The 9507-nt window shown below is 35.6% G+C and overlaps 1 non-coding gene across 1 annotated transcript; it reads left to right on the forward strand.

Moving 5' to 3' along the window:
- Window positions 1–7850: 7850 nt before the first annotated feature.
- LOC124886877 lies at window positions 7851–7956 on the forward strand. Its single transcript, XR_007044281.1, has one exon. It is a non-coding gene; the product is annotated as a small nucleolar RNA R71 (small nucleolar RNA).
- The last annotated feature ends 1551 nt before the right edge of the window (window positions 7957–9507 follow it).

Raw genomic sequence — 9507 nt, forward strand, 5'->3', positions numbered from 1 at the left:
TTCCTTACTGCTTTAGTCTTTTGAGGATCGACTCGAATGCCTTTACCAAAAATAAAATGAACAAGAAATGCTACTAATTTCAACCAGAATTCACACTTCCTGAACTTAGAGAATAGATAGTGATCTTTAAGAGTCTGCAAGACAATCCTCAAGTGATCTACGTGTTCATCCTCACTCTAAGAATAAATGAGGTTATTATTTATAAAGACTATAATGAACATGTCCAAGTACTGCTTGAACACCCTGTTCATCAAGTCCATAAATGCTGCAGGAGCATTCTTCAGTTTAAAAGACATACCATTAAATTCAAAGTGACTATACCAAGGTCTAAAGGCTACTTTCGATATGTCAAATTCTCAGACTTTGAGATGATGATAGTTGGATCTAAGGTTTATCTTAGAGAAAAACTTAGCACCCTAAAATTGGTCGAACAAATCATCAATCCTGGAGATGGGATAATTATTCTTGACTATGACTTTGTTTAACTAACGATAGTCGATGCATATTCTGAGAGAACCATCTTTCTTGTGCATAAAGAGAACTAGAGCACCCTATGGAGAGACACTAGGCCTAATAAAACCCTTGTCTCAGAGATACTTTAAATATTCCTTCAATTTCCTAAGCTCGGATGGAGCCATTCTATAAGGTGGAATCAAAATAGGCTGGGTATCTTGAAGGAGATCTATTCCAAAGTCAATTTCCCACTCAAGAGGAACTTAAGGCAGGTTTTCAGGAAACACATTTTAGGATTCCTTTACTATTAGAATTAACTCAAAACTTAGGGTTTCATTCCTTGAGTCCTTGGCTTGAACAATATGATTGATGTACCTTTTGAAAATCATTTTCATTCCTTAAGAAAAGAGACAAATCGACCTATAGACACAGGGGTACTACCTCTCCATTCTAAGACTGATTTATTTGGAAACTAAAATTATACTTTATTTGTACAATCAATTGAGACATAGCAAGAGTGGAGCCAATCCATTCCAAGAATAACATCAAAATCGATCATATTTAGAACTACAAGGTCAACCGAGGTTACTTTTTTGGATATTGTACAAGGCAATTTCTACATACCCGTCTGGCTATAATTGCAGTACCAACTGAGAAGATTTCTGTAAGGACTTTGCCGCTAACACTAAAATCTACTTCTATGTAGGGAGTCACGAAGGAAAGTATGGCTCTGGGATCTAATAATACATAAACATGCATATGAAAAACTTGTAATATACTAGTAACCACATTAGGATAACCCTCTTAATCATGTTGGGTCTAAAGGACATAAAACCTATTCTAACATTGTTAACCAGTTGTACTAGAAGTGATATCCTACTGAGTCATACATCCTGTTAGAGTGGATGAAGAGTTAGATTGACTTGGCTGACCAATATCCTTATCTCTTTGCGCAATCACTAGTAATCCCTCACTCTGTGGCCTAACTTTTCACACCCAAAACAAGCATCACTACCGCCATGCAATTACCCCTATGGTTCCTACCATATTTCATACAAATTGGGTTGGTGAAAATACTATTAGTACTACCCTAGGACTTAGAGCCCGGCGCTCTATCACGGGTATCTTGTTTGAACTTAGGTACTGGAGTTATGGAAGAAGATGGGGTTGGAGCTAAAGATTTTTGGCAGAACTGAGAATGTTTTCCATGACTGACCTCTGCTGAGAAAAATTAAAACTACTAGTTCTAGCCCTCTTACTCTCTCTTTTCTCTCCTTGATATTTTCCCCCTCAATCTATTGGGCATGAACCATCAATCTAGAAATCTCCATCTCCTTAACCAATATGGTCGTCCTACACTCCTTGACTACATCCTCAGAAACACAGGCCACAAACATGCTCATTCAAGCCCTAGAGTTAGCAACCATAGTGGGAGCATACCTTGCCAGCTTAGTAAACTTGATTTAATACTCCTTCACACCATCATGCTCTAAATCAGTTTATAAAATCTTGCACTTTGGCTTTCCTCAACTCAAGTAGGAAGAACCTATCCAGAAATGCAGCAACAAACTCATCCCACTCTACTGACCCTGTATCTGAACCTCTGTCATTCTTCTACTACTTGAACCATATGTTAGCCACTCCTTGTAATTGATAAGCAGCCAAATCAACACTTTCAGTTGAGGTGACACCCAGTATTTCAGTGACCTTCTGAACACTATCTAGGAAATCTTGTGGGTCCTCTTCAAGCTTAGACCTAAAGAACATCTGAGGATTCATCCAAGTAAAGTCCCAGACTCTAGTTACAGCTGCATTTATAGTTGGGTTGGCTGATACAACAATATGTTGGTTATTCTGAGTTATCATTGACAGGGCTAATACTGTAAAAGCAGACCTAAACTCAGCATAGGAGACCTATTTATCCAGAGGGTCTTCTAGAATAGGTGGTGGTTTTTCTTGATTCCCATTCCTTTTTCTATTTGTTCCCTTGGGAGACATTTTTTGTAAATGGGTATAGGACGAGTAAGAAGAAGGATCTTAATAGAGTTCACACTCTATCACACAAAATAAATAATTAAAGAAATGAGACTTTCCTAAGATATTTCATAGCCTCTCACTCATAAGTATGGCGTGATTCACACCCATGAACAAAACTCTACTTAATGCGAATTTCAGGTACCCGAGGACACTTTAAACCTAATGCTCTGATACTAGGTTTTTCATGGATCAAAACTGCCCCATAGTTGTAATATGATACTTGGAGTCACAAGTGACCCCAATCTAACCCATGGCTTGGCATAGCACTAAGAATACTAAATAAGTAACAAAATACTGGACAAAAGCTAAACTAAAATAATCTAGGGCTAATGATAAAAGAGTTGATGCTGGATAAGAATATCAAAACTAGAACTTTCTGACAAAAACTAATATTCTGAAATATAACTAACTATTTGTCTGAAAGCCTCTACTTATATGAGCTGTTGGGACAAGCCCCCAACTAACACCAACTAACTGAAACTAAATAAAATAAAATAATAAAAGAAATACTGACAAATAATCCTCAAATGATGAGAACTCACCAAATGTTAAAGTTGGTATGGTATGAAAATATGCTAAACTCGATCTGGATGTTGCGCGCCGGAACCTATATTATAGGACAATATAGCATAGGAAAAGTATACAATCAGTACTTTGAATTTATTGAGTATGTAAGATAGGAAAACAACTAATATAACTTAAAAATGATGCATGAAACATGAAGATCTGATGCAAGACCAAGTATGGACATGTGTTGTAAGATAAACTGAATAACTGAATGCAAGGTCACGCAAAATCTGAAACTAAAACATAAATTAAGGACTGTGGAAGCTAAAATCAACCGACATACCTCAATCTAAGTTGATCGTGGTCCAAACTGTAAACCCAGTTGGATAGGTATTCAGTACCTTGCCAAGGGTATGAACACTTATTGGAGTGGATCCACTAAACTAATGTCACAAAGGACTAGGGTGTCAGTCCTCAACTGGAGGGTGACCCCTTATAACCTATAATGGTGTCGTAGTTTTGGAATTAAGGACTTCTACTAAAGGTATCAGTCCTAACTGATAGGTGAGCCTTTATCCCTGTGTCCACTCGGTGCTAAGTACTACTCCCAACTGAATGACACTGATAACTGATATATGCTCAACATAATGGTATTCTAAAACTAACAACATATGCATGATCTGAAGTGCTCAAGAATATGTCAACTAATGTATGCATGAATTCCTAGGTATAGGGTGTTTATAACCCACCAACTTTAAAGAATATAAGTAAATATGACAAAATTAAAATGTAAACATTATAGGAAATTTCATAAATAAAGCCCAAAATAAATAATTTAAAAATTTAAAGGGATATCATGATTTTGAGTATGGAAGAATGCTTAAACTTATAGGGAAACACATAATCATGGTTGAATTTAACACATAGTTTCTCAATTACACCATTAAGAATTCACTTAGAACACAAATAAGTCCTCAAAACAAGGTTGAACATATATAGATAATGACACTTCATTTAGCACACAAAGAAGTCCTCAAAACTAGGTTAAACGTACATAGATAATGACACTTAGGAGTATAAATAGACCTAAGATAATCACTCCACTCTTAAATCCTTGTTCATCTTCTAACAACTCGTTATATTGAGCACAATCCAAGGAAGACTCTGCATCACTACTATAACTAAGACACTCAAGATAGAACTACAACGACTAAATGAATAGAAAGTTTGATACCAAGAATGTCATATTACAATTTAAAGCTCATGAAAACTACTTCAAAACATCCTAACCTCAATAATTGACTCTACCAAGTTAGAAAACTTATGCATATTACTCAATCAACGAGATCATACAAATCACCTAAACAGTATCAAACATGTGCTCTCACCACACAAGAATTGCACACATTAACTCACAAATATGCAATTTATCTAAAGAATGGGTGTAGGAATCAAATTTTGCTCACTCTAACAAGGAATACACATACAAATAAGATGAACCATAAGCCTTCCCTTAGTGTAGTAGTCCACTAATATCAGAACATCAAGGCTCATAATCAAACAGAACTTTAAAGGTTGTAATGTAGGCTAAGGGATAGATAGAAACTATTCTGGCCAGTAATAGTGACTATCTTTCCTAAGAGTTTTAATACATCACACATAACACTGACTTCTACTCCAACCAACCAAATTTTCACCACTTCCATCTTCCCACTTCCCTTTTGTTTTGCCCCATCTTTTTAGGCTAGTTCACACCTATTAAGTAGGGAGAATTTTCTTTCAACACATGATTCTCTTTTGATCAATTTATTTTCTTTTTATTACATTCATCCCAACCACAACATATGAACTTCAAAACACCAATAGCTATTATTTTGGGGGCTTCACAAAAACTTTTCCCTTCATTAATTCTACACTGGTTAACATATTAATTTTTTCCTAAAGCACTTAGGAGCTTAGGATCAAATTATGGTCAATCAAAAGAAAGGGGATACGCCACATATGAGGTTACCAAGGAATAGGCTAAAGGCTCAATGGGCCTAATTAAGGTCATACATATAGGGTAGATAAATAAGATACAAAATATGATGGTCAAAGAAATGCCTATACCATATCCTAAACCCAACATCCTTTATTTTGCTTTGTAAACATACCAGGCAAGTTCTAGATATCATTATGTAATATGGAATATAAGAAAGGACCTTACTCACACATGGCACATACTCAACTAAAGTAGGATTACTATAGACCCTTAACTAAGCAATAGCACAAATTCAAATTAAGCCAACATCACACAAGAGCCATTATCTTGAGCCAAAGTGTCTCAAAAATAGTCATTCACTCATTCAACATAATTTCAAAATCATAACTAACTCGCATCATATAATCATATAGCACTAGCAAGAATATCTCATTTATTATTAATCAAAAATTTAAAAATTACTCCTAAAAATAAAAAATGGGATATTGAGTTCAAAGGGCACTTTCTCAAAAAAGAACCGAAAAGAAAAATCAAGGGGTGGGTGAAGTGTGCCCCTACTAGAGCGACACCAACGAAAACCAAAAACAAACAAAGATAAAATCATTTTGTAATTTTTTAAATTTAGTAAAAAACTAGAAAATACTAAAATTGGAAATCCTATAGCAGTACTTCACCCTAAAAATTGGAAAATTCCCCACCCCACACTTAAAATCATGTTTTGTCCCTAAATTATAACTTAAAAGTAAGGATAGAAATACTCCTTGAGGCCCTTAGGCCTATCTAGTAGCATCTGGATCATCACAAGGGTTTGGAGGATTCTACACTTAGTCTTTGTCATGATCCTTAGTTTATGTCATCGGTAATCAGACTTCCCGTCAATTTGTGACTGAAACAAAAACAAAAACAAAGGTTATGCTAAAGAAAGACAAGAAAATAAAATAGCTACCTTAACTTGGCTTTCCTCCCAAGAAGCACATGGTTTATTGTCGCGGAACGACTCACATCACCACTTTCAACTATATTCTTTCATCTTCTTCCTCCTACTTGGATCCCATCTTCATATTCTGTTCTGACCTCTTGAGTGCCTACTCTTAAGTCCTATAGCTTTCTCCACTTGATATTTCAATCTCCTTTTCAAATTTCTCAACTTCGGGCTTTTATTTGGGAAACCCTATGAGAGAGTTCAAAGAGGTCATTAGATACTTTCCCTAACCTACACCATACTTATCCACTTCTATAGTTGTGATCATACATAAATCTTTATAGTGTGAGGGTATGTTGAGTTCCTTTTACACTTTGAAGATCACCTCTCAATCATTCAGTCTTATTTTTAAAGTGCCCTCTCTCACATCAATAAGTGCTTCATCATTTGGCAAGAATGGACATCCCAGTATGATTGGTACCCTTCCACCTACATCATAATTAAGAACAATAAAATCAGCACGGATAATTAACTTACCAACCTTAATGAGAACATTCTCTATGATTCTTTCAAGGTCCACTCTTGTTCTATCCACTATTTGGAATACCATTGAACATAGCCTCGCCTTTCCAAAATCTAGAGAATTAAATACTGAAATGGATATCAAATTTATGCTTTCCCCAAGTCACTCAAACAATAGACTACACAACTTTCACCAATTTGTATGGGGAGGGTAAACTCCTTGGGTCCTTAGCCTTTTTTGACATCTTGCTCATCACCACTAAACTGCACACCTCAGTAAGTACTACCATCTCAATATCACCGAGATTCATCTTATTTTTCACTATATTCTTCAAGTACTTAGTGTACTTAGGAATTCCCTCCAACACTTTTAATAGAGGAATGTTAATGTGAAGTTCTCTGAACGTGTCAAAGAACTTAAGAAAGCATCTTTCTTAGCCTTTTTAAGCTCTTGAGAGAATAGTAGTGGTGGTCTCTCTTGTGATTTCTTAGAATATTTTGAGGGAAAGGCGGTGGTGGTGTCTCTTGTTATTGCTTAACTTTCTTTGATTTGGGGTACTTAGACTTCTCTAAATTTTCAGCTTCTTTGATTTGTACGTGCTTCTCATTTGCCTGTTGTGAGACTAACTCTGCTTGTACCTCCTTATTTTTCTTTAGAGGTCTTTCAATCAGGTTTCTACCACTCCTCAAGGTGATTGCCATTAATTACTTTGGGTTCTCTGTATCACTAGGCAAACCCCCTTAAGATCTTATATTTTATGCCTGGGCTAACTACCACAACCATGTCTCCAAATTCTTCTAAGCAAGTTGCTGATTTTTTATCTTCGTAAATATTTGTTCTTGGTTGGACAATATCTTTTTCTAAGTTTATTCAATACTATGGCCTGAGTGTTATTCTAATTTTTCTACTACTAAAACTGTTGAGTATGATCCTGGTTATTGCCGCATGAGTAATTAGGTCGACTCTCCCAATTCTGATTGCAGGCATTACGATAGTTCATATTTCCCTTCTATGCATTACCTACAAAGTTAACTGACTCCTAATTTGCTCCACATGATTCTATAGAGTGATCACTATTTCCACAAATCTCACACCATAACTGAGTCTATTGAATTGTATTTACTTGGGCCTGAGGTTGATTCATACTCAACTTGCTGAATTGTTTCTTCATTTAGTTCTGAAAGAATGCCAACTAAGTAGCCAATGTTGTGACACTTTCAACCTCTATCATACTTTTTGTCTTCTTTACTGCACTTCTGGACATATCACCATGCCATTCAGGATTACCTTATGGAAGTTGATTCGGTAGAGAATATAGCTCGTCATAAGTTTTCTCCAATGCTTGACCACCTGCAGCTGAATCTAACAAAAATTTTATGGAATGGTTAAGATTTTCAACAAAAGTATGAGCTAATACTTCGTTGTTTTATTGGTGGTGTGGGCAATCCTTAAGAATCGACTTGAATTTCTCCCATGCATGATAGAGATTCTCGTTTGGCTTTTGTTTAAACTTTGGATCTCACTCCTCAACCTTGTAATTTTGCCAGAGAAAAAGAATCGTATGAGGAACTTCTTAGCTAAGTCATCCCAAGTAGTGATGGAGTTTAAAAGGTTTGCCTTTAACCATTTCTTCGCTTCCCTCAATAGTGAGAAGGGAAAAAGAGTGAGCTTCATATAGTCTGTGGAGACTCCAGTGGTAATAAAAGTGTCACTAATCTCCAAGATGTTCTTTAGATAAAATCGTGGATCCACATATGATAGGCTTGTGAACTACCCACTATTGTACAATAATTGCACCATATTTTGTTTGACCTCAAATCTAACTTTAGGTTTTGATCTGTGGATGATGAAGGTGACATTAGTTGTGAGAGGGATTCCCAATTTGTGTACCCTTTAGACTACTTGTTTTTCAGCCATGATTGCAGAAATAGCTTCATCCAGTTGGATTTGTGGGATGCTATAGAGAAGTACTGCTTCTCTTCTTAATTTATGTAAGTGTTGCTCCAGTTCAGGATATAGGTCAACCAAATCTCTTTCCCTTTCTAGCTTACTTGAGATTTAGACATGTACATGCACGTTCAGAAGCTAAGACCAAGTTGTTAGCACTTATCAAACAAAATAGCAAAACTAAAAATAGAAGGTTTCCAATTTTTAAGTCCCTAACAATGACACTAATAACTCATTGCAATCCTACCGCACATGCAAGTGTAATAGTCGTGCAAGCAATAAAGTATCCCTTCTGAAACAAATTCAAAGCTATAGGTACTTGTTTAGCAACAATCCAATTCTAATGTTACCAAAAATATTAAACAAGTGCAAATCGTAACCACAGAGATTTCAAGTTTGAGAATTAAAAGTAACAGTAAACAATACGAGATTATAAAGTGTTTGAAATGATAATGATGAGAAATCTAAGGTTGAGGCAAGTTGAACATTCCTACGAAGCTATGCAATCTCGCTCGTTAAGTTAATTATCTTGGTTGTTGATTCACGGGGTTGATAATATGATTATGGTCTTCCGAACTTCAAATTATATATCTAAATTATCCCCATAACTACATCGTTGAGCGGGAATGTGAGAATTAACTTAAACGCATTTGTATGTCATCCCGTATGTAGACCAAATATAACGAATTAGGTATATTCCTATCCTAACCATGCATCATATCTTTAATTCTTTCAAAATATGAGAACCCACTCCAAATATTCCAAGTTCTAATCTAAACTTCTTACGAGAAAGAAGATCACAACAGAAATATCTGTGTATTCTAGAGGTCGCGAGTCAGTAGAATAGTATAAACAAGAATATATGAACAACTAATTATGATAATCAACTTAAAACCAACTCAATTGAAAGTTAAGTATTCATGTTCATAGCCTCAACCCTAGAATGAGGGTGTTTATCCACTCATAGTTTTACAACAAATTACAACATTAGAATTCATAAGGAAAAACTATAATTAAACTAGAGTAAATAAAACCCTTACTGAAGACTCCTCATGTGTTTTCTCTCTTCAAAAGTCATCCAAGGTTTTTAGAATAGGAACCAAATTAATGTCCTTTTTATAGTGTAGAAGGATTGTT

Source organism: Capsicum annuum, chromosome 8, assembly GCF_002878395.1.
Source record: "Capsicum annuum cultivar UCD-10X-F1 chromosome 8, UCD10Xv1.1, whole genome shotgun sequence".
Lineage (NCBI taxonomy): Eukaryota > Viridiplantae > Streptophyta > Magnoliopsida > Solanales > Solanaceae > Capsicum > Capsicum annuum.